At 43.7% G+C, this 15,187-nt stretch overlaps 1 protein-coding gene across 1 annotated transcript in view; it reads right to left on the bottom strand.

The window, feature by feature from the left end:
* The window catches only part of RASGEF1A (RasGEF domain family member 1A), a 215,449-nt gene that overhangs the window by 77,015 nt on the left and 123,247 nt on the right, over positions 1 to 15,187 (bottom strand). The gene's annotated exons all lie outside the window — the stretch shown is intronic.

The following is a 15,187-nucleotide window of genomic DNA, read 5'->3' as shown; positions in this document are numbered from 1 at the left end:
TGTCCTCTTTTATTTCTCCCTGTGTTAGTTTCAGTTTGTTGGTTAGCTTTTCTAGTAAGGCTGTTTCCCATACAGTTTGGTACCAGTGGTCTGTTGTGACGTGGGGTTCGTGATTTCAGCTCTCTTGACATAATATGCTGGAGACAGTTCTCTAGTAACACTTCTTTATTAAAGCAAACAAGACTGAGCTCTGAGGAGAGGAAAGCTACATTTATAGGGACAGGGGGCTAGCTAGAAAGGGATACGTTTTGGAGGGAACGATATCGGGCAATCACAGTGCTGCCTTTTGGAGGAAACCAATAAGACAGAGGATCCAAATACAGCAGCTTAAATGAACTAATAGTAGCTGTACCTTCTGGAACCAAAAGGCAGTTACTTTACCCTAATGCAAATACAGACAATAGTAATACAGATATAAAATCCTTTGACTCAATACACAACATGGTCCATGTTCACTCCGCAGCGCTCCCTCCAGTGTCTAGCTATGATGCTGTGGGCTGCTAAGAGTAGGTGGCTTATAGCTGAGTGTGAAGTATGAAGTTTATGTGCTACACTACCTTGCCTGTATGCTACTGAAACCAGTGAGAGCTGGGTTCTGATTCTCTTGGTCTGCATAAAGCTCGTTGGGTGGCTTTGCCCAAGCTACCACCTGTCAGGCTAACTTACCTCGCAAGGGTGTGTTGCATTCAAACAGGTCACCATGAGCTCCTTTGAGGAAAGGTGCAATACAAATGTGGTAAATATAAAATAAACACAGCATAGGCAAGGATATTAAAGAAAGCAATAAATGGTAGTCCAGGAGGATGCTTGATGCGCTATGTTTTCTGTGGTTTCAATGGTGACTGATTAGACTGCCTGGTGACTAACAGCATGAAATAGTGCTGCTGACCGAGAATGCTTGATTCCCCTGGATTCTGGGCATTGCATGCGGACTAGGTATTTGTTATCTGGAGTGATGTGTTTGTGTGTGTTAGATCAGCCTGTGGGTAGTGGGTACCTACCTATATGCTTATCTAGTTTAGTTTGAGCTTGAAATAGGAATGCTTCTAGGACCAAAGCCTCCTGCATTTTCTAATACACACACAAACAAACACACACACACACACACACACACAACTCTCGAAACAAAATAAAAAATTCCTTCCAGTAGCACAGGCATCTCCACACTTCGGCCCTCCAGATGTTTTGGACTACAATTCCCATCATCCCTGACCACTGGTCCTCTTAGCTAGGGATCATGGGAGTTGTAGGCCAAAACATCTGGAGGGCCGCAGTTTGGGGATGCCTGCAGTAGCACCTTAGAGACCAACTAAGTTAGTCATTGGTATGAGCTTTCGTGTGCATGCACACTTCTTCAGATACCTCGAAAGCTCATACCAATGACAAATTTAGTTGGTCTCTAAGGTGCTACTGGAAGGATTTTTTAAAAGTTTGTTTTGACTATGGCAGACCAACACGGCTACCACCTGTAACACACAATGCTGTAACCTAATTCCCCCCTTTGTATTCCATAACAATTTTGAGAAACCCAAAATTGGATATAAAAGTTACCTTAAGGCTGTGATATGTAATCTCAGTTGAAAACCACGGCGTTGATACCCTGATCATACGGACATTTTATGCTTTCTGACCTCAGACCTCCACTTTGCAGCCTGTTGACCAAATCCTGCCCTGAACATAAGGTTCACACTGCAAATTTAGAGGTCCTAGAGTGGATCCGTAGTCCTCTCCTCTTTTTCACCTGGCTGCCCTAGGAAGGGCACTTGTAGGTGTCTATCCAGCTTGCTTTCATACACATTTTGTCTCTTTCCCCTTGAGGAAACTTGATTTTCAAGCTTCTGCTTTATTTCTCCTTAGCTTTCTCAGCTAGGCTCATTGTGAAGAGCAACTCTAAGAGGCATATCAAAAGCCCCTGAGGATGAGTGAGTTTGCACTGAATTCAAAACAGAATCTCCCTGTACTGTTTCAAAGCCAAGCTGCATGCTTGAATAGGTCTGGGCATCAGGTGGATGCAGTGGGGAAATGTGTTTAAGACCTGCATTTCTGATTTCATTTTCCAAGAGCAGGAGGATGAGTTTGGTTTTTTTTGGCCAAGTCTGTGGGTTGCAGGAGTGCAGTCATCTTTATTTGCATCTCCGTTTAGCATATGTGATCCTAAATGTTTATAAGGGCTCATCCAGGTTTCTACTCGTTCCCCTGGGAAAACCCCATCTTTACTGCTGAATTGGAGCAAATGCCAATGGGATTTTCTGCGGACTAATATTTGCACTAAAGGGTGGGTTTTCCCTGGGAAAGTGGTGGGGCAAACAGAAAACAACTTGGACCCATGCCCAGAAAGCACAAGGCAAGCAAAATACCTTTCAGACTTATGTTTTCTAGGCATGGTACAAGCAGAAGTATGGATGAATCCTTAGGAGAGGTTTTTTTCCTGTTTTGTAGGTGAGCAGGGGTTCAAATTCATGCTGGATCTGAGAAAAATAGCCTGATCCCCTAACCAGCAGAAGTAAGAAGTCTCAATGGTATTATTATAAAGAATAAAAAATATGGACTTGATGACCCTCGAGGTCCCTCCCAACTCTACAGTTCTGTGATTCAATTCTCTGATATCTTGCCTTTCAGCCCCCAAAGGCCACCACTTTAATTAATAACACGGTGCACCCAGGTTTCGTGGGTCTACCCCACCAAATGCTAGAGTCTGTTTTGGTGCCAAATGAATCTAATCCAGTTGGCTACACCTCCCCCTCGAGTCTGTCCTTAGATCACCCTTTTCGTCTCCTACATTTCCCATGGGTCGTGGCAGCCCATGATAACTGCCACAATGCTTCCACCAGCACCTTGAGTCAAAGTGATAAGATCCACTTTCCTTAATAATACCGTACCTGTTCCTTTGAGCTCTAACCTTCAACAACTCTGGGAAAGGGAGGATCATAAAATCGTAGAATTGCAGAGTTGGAAGGGACCACGAGGGTCGTCTACTCCAACCCCAAGCAATGCAAGAATCTTTCGCCCAAGGTGGGGCTCGAACCCACAACCCCGAGATTAAGAGTCTCATGCTCTACCAACTGAGCTAGAAGGGAATGCGTGTGTGCGTATTGCTCCCGGACTTTGTTTTCTGGTGTTCTGCGGGGACATCCTCCTTTCACACATGGCAATCTGTCATCTTTCACTCCTTGTCAGTGAACTGCTCAGGTGAGACATCTGAAAGAATCCATAGCATGTCCTTTTTGGTCATATCTGAGCTGGCAGGGTTAGAAGGGAAGCATCTATCATCCCTCCCATCCCACACAACCTCCAATTTCTCTTAATACGCCTGCACAGGAAAGGCCAATTTGAAGTGTGATTGCTGTGAGCGTTTGCCTTATGGTTTGTTATTCTGCAGGTCAAAGGTGAAGGGTTGGGGCATTAATCCACAAGCACAACGCAGAACAGAGATGCTAAGTGTGTCTAAAAAAAAGGAGCCTGCTGTCATGGGAACAACAGATGAAAGAGAAGCCTTTTCAAGGATAACATTCACAAACGAGACAGCAAACCTCAAATATGCCTTTCAAGACGTGCGCACACATGTATGTGTATAATTGTTAATGCTTTAAAAAGAATTGGGAGCCCATCCTTTCAATCAGTTTATACATCTTGCTGCCTGAGGTGAAGCAACAAATGGTTATTACCCCACCCTCCATCTTCCCCCAAGCCAAGGTGCAAAGTACCAAAGACTAATTATTTTGGTATCTGGGGCACAAGTACCCCTCTCACTCCCTGCAAATATGACTACTCCCACTCCCACCATTTGCTTCCCTCTCATGACACCCCAAATCAGCTGCCTGAGGCATATTCTCCACTCCGCCTAATGGTAGGGCCAGCCCTAGAAGGTGACAACGTAAGTGTAGAACCTAACAAATATGCAATAAGACATGATTGGGCTGCACCACTTGGAAGCATTATCTGCACACAGGCAATTTGGTTTCTGCATCTTATGATGATTCACTTTATACTCCTTTAACTAGAAATAAAAGCTTATTTGCCACACTTGCAGAAGGTACACCCATACTCTTCTCCTTTTCTCCCTCCCCACCTCATGTGAACAAGAAGCAAATCTCAAGATGGAGCTAAGTAGATAGGAGCAGGCTTGGATTGCAAGAGTGACCCGGAGTGCAAAGGAGGCTTGGTTGTCACTCCTACAATGTCTTCAATTGCTCCTCTTTCCCCTATAGAAGTGTATAATTGCCACAGAGGGTTCTGGGAGGAAAGAGTTGCCCTTGAGGGTGTTGAAGCCATGGTTAAACTTGCCTTTCTTGTGGCCTGAAGGGGGGGGGAGGGCTGCAAATTGCCTCCTGAGATTCAGGGATGCCCTGTACCTGCCTCTTTTGGAGTCCTTGTAGTAGCCAAGACACCCTCACACACCACAATGATAAACATTTTGTTGTTCTCAAATTATAAAGCTAAGGGAGCAATCCTAGTCCCTGGCTGTGTAGCAGTAGGGCTGGATGAAGCGGCAGAGATGCTCAATCGGTAGAGCCTGAGGCTCTTAATCTCAGGGTCATGGGTTCAAGCTCCACAGTGGGCAAAAGATTCTTGCATTGCAGGGGGTTGGACTAGATGACCTTCATGGTCCCTTTCAACTCAAAATTCTATGATTCTACTTCATCCATAGTCCTGCCACATGCACAGGAAAGGGTGTGGGGGTATTTTACCTATTTATTTACTTGCAGTATTTATAGCCCATTCTTCATTGAATATTTTCAATCCCGGAGTGGGGAACAAAGTGATAAAATAAACGGAGAAAAACAACACACAAAAATTATAAACTCATATAAAGAGGTTCAATAAACATAAATTTAACAGTTCTGTCACATGGTAAACTAGCAAAACCACAATAACAAGAATTTAAAATTCCAATTTAACAAAATGTCTAGGCTAGGTAAAAGCAAACACAAGACATCCAAAGAGATTTAAACAGATGAGAAAAACCAATGGTTCCAGTGCAACGGTTCCCACCCCATTTTTTCACTTAGGGCAGCCCATTTCCTCCTCCTCTGCCTTTCACACGAAGAGGACCTACTCTGTGCCTACAGACTCTCTGTGGCTTCTGAGTAACTTGACACCTTTTGCCCCATCATCCAGCCTCTCACCCTGAGTGGTATGAATTGTTGCCCACAAACATCCACAGAGAAAAAAACCAACCACCACCACCCACAGCACAAACAGAGGGGAAAGAAACACACACACACACACACACACACACACACACACACACACACGGAAGAGGGGGTGGCAATAAGCCACAGCTGATGTTTCTCTCTCCTTTCCATTCCTGGGGAAATTCAGAGGCCTCAAGGTCAGTCAGGCTGCCAGATAGAGATGTGTAGATGGATTTGCAGGTCTCCCCCATCTCATCTTTCGTTACCAGCTGGCACAAATGGTGTCCAAGGTCTTCCCGAGTCTAATTCAAGCTCTGCAAGCTCCAGGAAACACCATCAATGGTAACCTGCCAGTGGGCCCTCGGAGCTGGACCTCAGTGCCCGGGCTGAATGATGGGGGTGGAGAGGTATACATCAGGTATACTAGGCCAAGGTCGTTTAGGGCTTTAAAAGTCAGCACCAACACTTTGAATTGTGATTGGAAATGTACTGGGAGCCAAACTAAACCAAACCCCAACCAGGCTCACAAATAACAACTGATGCTTTAAAAAAATGCTCCAGGGACTCTCCCTCCTGCCTCCTCTAAATGCGTGGAACTTGGCCTTCTCCCTTTCTCACCTTCTTAATCTCTCAGCTGCTGGGAAGAAAGGGGCCAGTGGGGAATGACCAGGGCACAACACCACAAGCAGAACCTCTGCTTTCCAAAATAACTTGTGCTCCGTTTATCCTTCTCAGTTGGTTGACTGCCCAACCCATATCTAGTCAGAAGAGTTCTTTGGGGTTTGCAGGCTGTAGCCATAGTTGTGCAAAATTCAAGTAAAAGCAAAAATGTGGCATCACTCTATGCTTCTGTGTTGCTTACTGAGAGCTGGTATAACGTCGTGGCAGAACTGTGATCACTCAAGTCTTGCCTTTGATGTGAATTTGCTTAGTGGCCTTGGGCAGGCCATTCTCTCTCAGAATGCTGATCACTCTACAGAATCTTTCTGACGCCAAGGCAAGGCGGCGTGGGAGAGATCTGCAATTGGATTTCTCGACATCTTTGCATTGGTGAAAAGCAGCCAACAGGGCTCCTAGTTGAGACTGGAGTCAAGACACGAAAGGCTAAACCTGTCTTGCTTCTCTCTGTTTCCCTGACTTAAATCGTTCCCTTCTGCCTTGGTTGGGGAGGGGGGAGACAGATGGACTATGGGGGTGTACCAGAAGGAGACAATGCAGCCACATAAAAGTTATAAGGTTTCTGCACCCTCCCCCACATCTCTCCATCCTCTACAAAGGCAAGCAAGAGGCATTAGCACAGAGACATTCAAGCCAGGCTAAATATCTTGAGGAGGGAGCTGGGCTGGTGATGGTTGAGAGTGTGGCCCCAGGAAAGTCCCATGGGCCAGCTTGAGGCTGCATTTGGCAAGTGGGCTGGAGGTTCCCTGTGCTTGCTTTTAATTAAGGGAAAAAAAGATGTTGGGAAAATGCACTATATAAATGCTAATTTCATAAAAATGCCTTTTGGGTTTTGATTCACTCAAGCTTGCTGATTTATTGACTGTTTCCGTAGTCTGCTGCCATTGCCCGTCTCGCTGAAGTTGGAATATTGTAAAATTGGGTTTTATTATAGAATGTTTTATCCCTGCTGTGTATTTCTACCCTGGGATCTTTCCATGAAGGGGGAACTATAAATAAGATAGATAGATAAGTACATGTCTTGTTTGGGCCAGGGGAATCAGCTTTTTGAAAGATAAAGCATTTTATTTTATTTTAGGAACCCATAAGCTGGCACATTTCTATGCCAGTCACTTGTAGCTTGCAAACTTCGTTTCTGTAATGCTTCCCACTTTCCTGCTTGGAGGCCATTTTTGCTCACCGCAAGTGAGCCAGATCTTACAAGCCTAAGATAACAAGCCTCAGCTGTGACTGGAAGTTTTTTCCTTGGAGGTTTTGAAGCAGAGCTTGGATGGCCATCACCATGGATGCTTTAGTGGAGATCCATGCATTGCAGGGGGTTAGACTAGATGACCCTTGGGATCCCTCCTAACTCCACAATTCTGTAATTCTATGATATACAAGTCCTTGGACTGTGTCTCCCAGGAGTGCTGTCTTTAGCATATGCGCCGCCGGGGTGCAAAGATCTGCCCAGCGCCCCCAAATTTAGTTTAGCCCCCAAATTAACACCACCCCACTTATAAGCTGCTGGCACGGAGCGTCTTTGGTAAATGAGCTCACAAAGTCAAAAGTCCTTTAGTGAAACAGTAGGTATACATTTCGGTAATACCTAGATATATATGTATTTTGTTTTTCTAGCTTGATCAAAATTAATTATTATTTCATAACAGGTAGATAGTTAAGAGCTTAGGTGGCTTCAGTGGTGGGCGCCTGGCACCCCCCAGAATTTGCCACCCGGGTGCCCCACACCCCTAGCACCCCTCGGTAAAGACGGTCCTGTCTCCCAGTTCTGTGTCCAAGTGATACACCCAAGCGTTGGCCTGGATAAGGCTCTTAATTTTCATGTTAGAGGATTTAGATTCCTATAATCTTCAATCCTATAGCCTGCTATTGTCTGCTGAATGAATGGCTATATAGATGGCAGCCATGAAGATATTTACACCTTATGCCTAAACAAGAAAGTCAGTCCCAGTGATAGTCACAAAGTTTGCTTTCACATAAAGTATATTTAGGATTCAGAAGACAGTTTAATCAAGATGAAACAGACTTGCAGATGACCACAGTGCCTGCAGACAGACAGACAGAGAGGTAGTGCATTCATAGCAGTGAGCAGAGGAAGAACGACCACTGGTAGGAATGCAGAGGGAAGAAATGCCATGGTGCATCTGCAGCAGCACAAGCAAATACCTTCATCTGCCCCAGCTTCAACAAAACATGTTTCTCCTCTATCAATCACTACAGCCACAGCAGGCACTGTAACTCCCCAACAGTTTGAATTCACCTTGAAAGGTGCACTCTTTCATCGTATCCCAAGACAGATGGATGCCAACAACTAGGGCTAAGTCTCGAGAAAAATGTGAAGTAGGTATTTCTGAATACACAGTGAATACATTTCCCCACTGACTTACTGTCATCTGTCCCTACTTGTTTAGGACTTAAAGGCAGGTTCTTCCAGTGCAGATGAGCTCCAGTATCTTTCTTGTTAGAAATTAAGTATTGGGGGCAAAATAAACAGCCCTTTGCTTCTTCTCCCGCTACCATTAGCTGCATACTTCTCATCCTTCCGAGAGTTAGAGGCAGGAAGGGGGACCTGCATCACACCGTGTTTAGCTTTGTGCAACTATGAAGGGATACATGGAATTGCTGTTCCATTTCATGTTTCTTTAGCCTTTGATGTGTGAAGCAGAAAAACCTAGGGACTGGAGCCTTGTGGTTCCCACGTTGCCACTTAGAACGCTATCTAGTCCTAGGCAGCGCCGTGGAGCATAGCAAATGCATTGCACTTTGCTTTATGCAGATACTAACTCCTTAGCAATTTGCTTTCTTTTTTTCTTTTTTGCCATGCTCCACAAAGTAAAAAAGAAAGAGGAACACAGAGGAACAAAATCAATACCAGCTTCTCGTGATGTCAGATGAGTGGCTGTGATGTGTGGGTGGGTCAGGTGGGAGTTTTAGGGGGAGGCTGACACTCTTGAAGACATTGCCAGAGTTTCCTTCTGTGTTACAGCTTGTGCCCACTCACTGCATCTCATTACCAGGTAGGGCCTGGGATGAATGGGGGAGGAAAATGAACTTTGGCTTGATGGGGGAAACAAGTACTGTAAATTTCAGTTCTCTAAACTGTGAAAACCACCGTGTTAAATGAACAGTCAAACTTGCCCTTATTCTAAAGCTTCCCACCTTGGAAAACCCTTTCCACATCAGTTTGTCTGCTGATTATCTGACATAGAATTTTCATTGGACTGTAGATGGGTCTGGGCATATTCTATGTGCAAACGCAGTATAAAGAATTTGATGTTGATTTGCAAATCTAGCAACCAGGGGATGGTCACTGTTGTTGACTATATCCAGAAGGCTGCAGGCTCCCCATACCATATAAGGCAGGCAGCTTCCCATGTTACAATCATTTGGGGGCAAATTTCCAAGCCGGTGTGTTTCCTTCAAAGGGCTGCATGGGCTCCATGGAGAAATAGACACAGCAAGTTTCATGTGGGGGAGAAAAAAACAACCATGTAGATTTTGCAGTAAATATCTCTAAGCAACGTGCTCCCCAACTGCAGCTTGAGGCGTTCTGGTGTAATGCAGCTGCTCAAAGCCTGTTTTGGGAAGTCCCCGCTTCAAATTACCACCTTGGCTAAGAACTCACTAGGTGGCTGTAGGCCACCTCCTCCTCTGCAATATGAAGTATGTGAAATGTGCTATAAGCCACAGTAGAAGTTTCAGGTGGCCTTGTACTTTATCATTCGCGACCACCACTATCAAACTCCTCTGTGTAGCCTTTCCTACCTGCCAGCTTCTCTTAGCCACATTCCACTGTTTCTTTTTCCAGGTCCCATCCTTTCTTCAGTCTCGCCTCCTTTTCTCCCTTTCCTTATCAGATTTCTTTCTACTCCACTCTTTCCTCAGGGTCCTGCCATCCTACTGCCTATTCTGTTCCCTGAGCTACCCCGACTGTGTCATCACAATTGCCCAGCCTTTGTGATGTCAGCAATGCCAGCAGCTTCACTGACGTCACAAATCCTTACTGCATGAAATGATTGGTGATTTTCTTCACAAAATCAATGTGTGTGTTTCCCCCCCTATCCTGACATAACATTTCCCACAAAAAATCCTTCTTGAGAGCCAGTGTGCATAGAAATCGTATTTGATTTCTACATTGGATTGTACCATGTTTTGCGAATTATAAGCACTGCAGCACTGTCAGGATTTGGATTGGGTTGGCAGGCTCTGATGGAGGAGGAGGAGGAGGAGGAAATGGAGGACTGAATTGGGTGAATCTTGGCTGGAGTCAGTTTGTAAGGGGGAAAAGGGATGTCAGCTCTCCCCTCTGTCTGTCCTGCTGAGCGGCAATCCTCAGTGGAGGCTGGGGAGGGCTTGGAGGGAGGTGAGGTTGAAGAGGAGGTGGTAGTGATTGAATAGGAGTCTGCGCAGGAGGGTACAGTCTTGTCATCTAGAACCAGGCCACCACATCTGCAGTTCAGAGCAGACCCACTAGCGCTGACAGAGTGTGCACCTGCCACCCCGATATTCCCACTAGGTGGAAAGACCCCATGCATTGGCTTTAAAAGCTTAGCAGGAAGGGTGGGGGAACTTGCTGGGACACTTTGTCACTTGGTTGGGACATCTTTGTCACTTCTGTCCAGTCCCTCAACTCCTGAATTGTGTCTCCTGAGCAATGTCTCTGCTGCTGAGCCTGTATCACTTCTTGCCTGCATGAAATTTCCTTCCTTCCTTCTGAGTAAGAGCCTTTGTCTGTGTGTGTCGGGTGGGAGCCAGAACCTCTCTGAGAACTGGAGTCATGACTACATGGCCCACTTGCCTGAACCAAGTTTTTAATATTTGGTTGGAAGCTGCCCAGAGTGGCTGGGGAAACCCAGCCAGATGGGCAGGGTATAGATAATAAATTATTATTATTATTATTATTATTATTATTATTATTATTATTACTACTACTACAGGCTACTCTTATGTACAAAGACCCATAGGAGCTGAGTGTATGTTTTGTTGTACAACTGGGGTTGCAAAAACAGTTTTTCCACCCATGCATACAGAGGCATCAGCTTCTTCATAGGACTGGGCGCCCCGATGTGACATCATGTGACATTCTCTGAATATTGAGGGGGGCCCGGCACCCTCAAAAAATATTCAGGGAGCCAAAACTGCCTTGGCCCCTAGGAGTCATGATAGAAATCCTAATCAACAACCAGATGAATAAGAGTGGTTTTGTGAGCCTTGTTTGGCTGCCACCACACCACGCCTCTACTAGCAAAACATGAGAGGGACCTTCAGACGGCCCCTGGGGCAATTTCCAATGGGAGGTGCACTTGCCACTGTCACTTCATGACAGAAAAGGCTGTGGGGAAAACACATAGAAACTCCCTCATCATACACTCTTGGACTGTTGTGCAAAATGGTTGGTTCAGGTGAATCCCTCACTGCCCGCAAGGAAGCTCCTATGAGAAAATAACACTTGGTTTTCTGTTAAAGATGCTGGCAAAATTTGAAGTTCTCAAATGCTTCTTCTAAATGTCATTTTTTAATTGGTGGGCTTTTCTCCACGAAGATTCCCCTAGAGCAAAGCTTTTGTATGCTTCATGTTAATCCTTCCCAACCTCTGGGGACTTGCTGCTTGCCTTAATTTGGGGGGTAAAGTCACTTCCTTTGTTATCATTAATAAAAGGAAAGGGTGTAAACATATTGGTGAACCTAAAAGGTGTGACAGAGTTAAAACACATATCCTTGTCACAGGCAAAGGACAAAGGGTTAAACTGAGAGCTTGGCTTCTTTGCTCAGTCTCAACGCAAATTCTCTAATCCCTTGCTAATCAGTGTATATTTTTCTATTTTTATGTCAGTAGTTGTCTATTCCCACAGTTATCTTTACTGACTAAAATATTTGCTTTGGCAACAAACGTTGCTCTACACATATTTGCGATTTGGGTTGTTGTTTTTTCTCGTTCTGTTCAATAATAAAAGTTGTGTGTAATTTGCAGGTTTGCATGCGTTTCTATGTTTGCTTACATTTCTATACGATTCTGCATAGTAGAATCTACTACATAGCACATCTTAAAAGTGCATATACTTCCCTCATTGACTAACATCAGTTTTGAGGGGTAGGTTGGAGTGCTTTCTTCATTGACGAAATGACTCGAGATGGAATGAGTTAAACACCCTTCCACATTGCCATGGCTAGAATCAAATTTGGGATACTCAGTGTCTGTTTTAAAGTAAACAAACATACAGAAAACCCAAGGAAAAAACAATTATGGATCTCCAACTTCTGATAAACAGAAAACAGGCCCATGGAGCCAAATGAAAAACAGATCTGAAACACTTTCCCATTTTTTAGAATCAGGTTTGTGCTTTGGATTTGTATACACATTTTGTCTCCAGTTACTGGTAAGCCCCACACCAAAATGCTTGCAATCATGCACTATTCAAGCACATAATTGGATAGCATTACAATAGCAGCACCATTTTTTTCTGTTTAGGGTCTTCTGCACCATAAATTTAAACCACTTTGATACTTCTTTAAAATGGGTTTAACTGGCACGGTTTGCCCCCAGCAACTAGCAATGCTAGTTTTGGCACTGGGTGTGAAGTCCTTTTCTTCTGTGTCCCTTCATAGTACCACATTTCCCAGGTTATCTTGGTTGGCACCAATCACGTTGGAAACTAGTTTAAAATTGTAGCCATGAATATGTTTTCTGTGTTTAAACTTCACCAATATACCTTAAAGGGAAATAAATTAAACAAATTAAATTGGGACTTGTAAGTATGTGTATTTGCCTCACAGAAAGTGTCTTAATGAATTTGTGTTTTTAATTTCATGTCTGTTCCTTTTAGCTGTTATTAGGCCACAGTACCATTTAGGTGTTATAGTTATGGTTTTGTTTATTTATACTGCTGAGAATGTATTGCAGCATGGGCAATGCATGGGAGGAAACCATTACACCCACAGGTTTCCACTACGTGGGGATCACATGCTGCAACTTGTGGTTAACCAGAGGAGCTCTGGACTTGCAAAGTGAAACAAAACTTGCGTGCTAATCCTTTCCCTTTGTGGCTAAGAAGGCCTGTCAGGGACTCTAGGACTTGAAACCAGAACATCCGGTTGGAACATACAACAGTGAGCTCTCTCTCTCTCTCTCTCTCTCTCTCTCTCTCTCTCTCTCTCTCTCTCTCTCTCTCTCTGTGTGTGTGTGTGTGTGTGTGTGTGTGTGTGTTTCCAAACCTTAGAGCCCTCTCCAGGTACAAAAGACAATCAGGCAGTAAAAACAACAGCCTCTGCAGGCTGTAAGACACCACTAGAATGACCAGATCTAGGCTGGGTACACCTAATTGGCTTGAAATGCAACTCTTTTTCTCAATTCAGATTGAAGCTAGTTTGGGGGAATTGCATCAAAATCCAGTACTTCATAAGACATTACACAGTGGGTACAGGATAGATATGGATTGTGACTCATCCAGAATATATACTGTTTCCTGCATCTTCTCCTTTTTATTATTAGTTTTTGGTGACTGTTGTTTAAACCAGGGACTAATAAGGTGCTTTTAGCAGTAAATGTACTAATACCCACTCACTTTTACAGTTCACCCCCTACACATTAAACATCCTATTGTATTTATGTCAATATATACCCGGTTTTATCTCAATAAAGATAAATTTCAGATTTCTTAGGATCTATGAAAAGACTAACATCAAAATTTGAGTAAGAGCTTCCCAGAACACAGTCCACATGATATGGTAGGATTAGTTTATCAATAAAGATTTAGCAGATACAGGACTAGCCTTATGAATGTCATATCCTTTTCCTGATACAGGAGAGATCTCATTTATGCATGTTCAATAAAACTGAATGATCCGCATCTTCCTCCGCTTACATTTTTATTTCCTTGTATGTACACCTGGATAACTGTCTTGCTGTCCTCCATATTTCTATGTAAGTGTGCAGGACCATATCCTTACAGCCAAGCAGGATGTGACACTAAACACGTTGATTAAAAGGTGTGAGGAGAAGGTAATGTTTGGCTCTCCAGCCACAAGTCTGATCATTCAGTTCGGACACTGAGATCCTGCTCTGAGGGCCGCCTGGTGGTTCCCTCATTGTGTGAAGTGAGGCAACAGGGAACCAGGCAGAGGGCCTTCTCGGTAGTGGCGTCTGCCCTGTGGAGCACCCTCCCATCAGATGTCAAGGAGATAAACAAAATTATCTGATATTTAGAAGACATCTGAAGGCAGCCTTGTTTCAGGAAGTTTTTAATGTTTGATGTCTTAACTATGCTTTAGTTGGAAGTTGCCCAGAGTGGCTGGGGCAACCCAGTCAGATGGGCGGCATATACCGGTAAATAAATAATGCTGCTGCTGCTGCTGATGCATGAATGCTTCGATATTATCTAGAAATATCCTATTACTAGGATCAGGCAGAGAATAAGGATGGTACAGTAAACCAAAAGGTCTCTATTTTTATCTGTGACATGCTGAAATGTTACTAAAGTTTACTAGATGGGGCAAGTCAAATATAGGCAATTAAATATCTCAGTAATGATAATAAAAAGTAAGAGGGGCTAAAGAGAGAACAAAGGAAGCAGGAGAAGTGGGAAAGGAAAGTGCATGGGTAACAGTCTAAAAAACAAAGAGAAAAACAAGCTTCAAAGCTAGAGGAAATAAAGCTGGTTAGGTCTTGGTTAGAGCTGCATGCCCATTTTTGTTTCAAGAAGAGCAAGAAATCGAAGAGAAATTTGACCAATGCAACAACAATGATTAAAGGGTTGGAACTCATGAGAAAAATTGCTTGGTGTGCCTGGGTGTGTTTAATATAGAGAGAGGAAATTTAAGGGGAGCCATAATAGCAGTTTTCAAGAGTCTAAAAGGCTGCCTTGAAGAAGAGGTTGAACAAATGTTTCTTGGGCTCATTCCCTGGCATTATTACAGAAAAGCAGATCTAGGCCTAGAAACTCTCCATGAATCGATAAAGTGGACTCTTAGTCTTAAGGTTCCTTAAGAACCTTTGCTGTTTTTTCCACCTTTTCAATATCACTGAACTTTTTTTTTTTTTTTACAGATGTTTACATCATAGCTGCCAAGTTATCCCTTTTTTAAAGGGATTTTCCCTTATGCTGAATAGGCTTCCTCGCGAGATAAGGGAAAACTTGGCAGCTATGGTTTACATCTCCCCACCAATATGTCCCGCATTGACACCTCCAGAAAACATATTTAATGCTTCTAATGAGGACTACAAGTTTTAATCAGTTAAATTGCTTGATGACACAACTCAGACTTCAGACAATTATTCAATAGGGGTTATTTTAATTGGTGGGGATGACTTTAAATTAATTGTACAGCAAATTAAATATTTCTCTGTCACTTTGAGGCTATAATAGTTTTGATGTATT

The sequence above is a fragment of the Zootoca vivipara genome, chromosome 5, assembly GCF_963506605.1.
Source record: "Zootoca vivipara chromosome 5, rZooViv1.1, whole genome shotgun sequence".
NCBI classification, from domain to species: Eukaryota; Metazoa; Chordata; class Lepidosauria; order Squamata; family Lacertidae; genus Zootoca; species Zootoca vivipara.
Note: the sequence above shows the minus strand (reverse complement) of the source record. Positions and strands in the feature narration are given on the sequence as shown.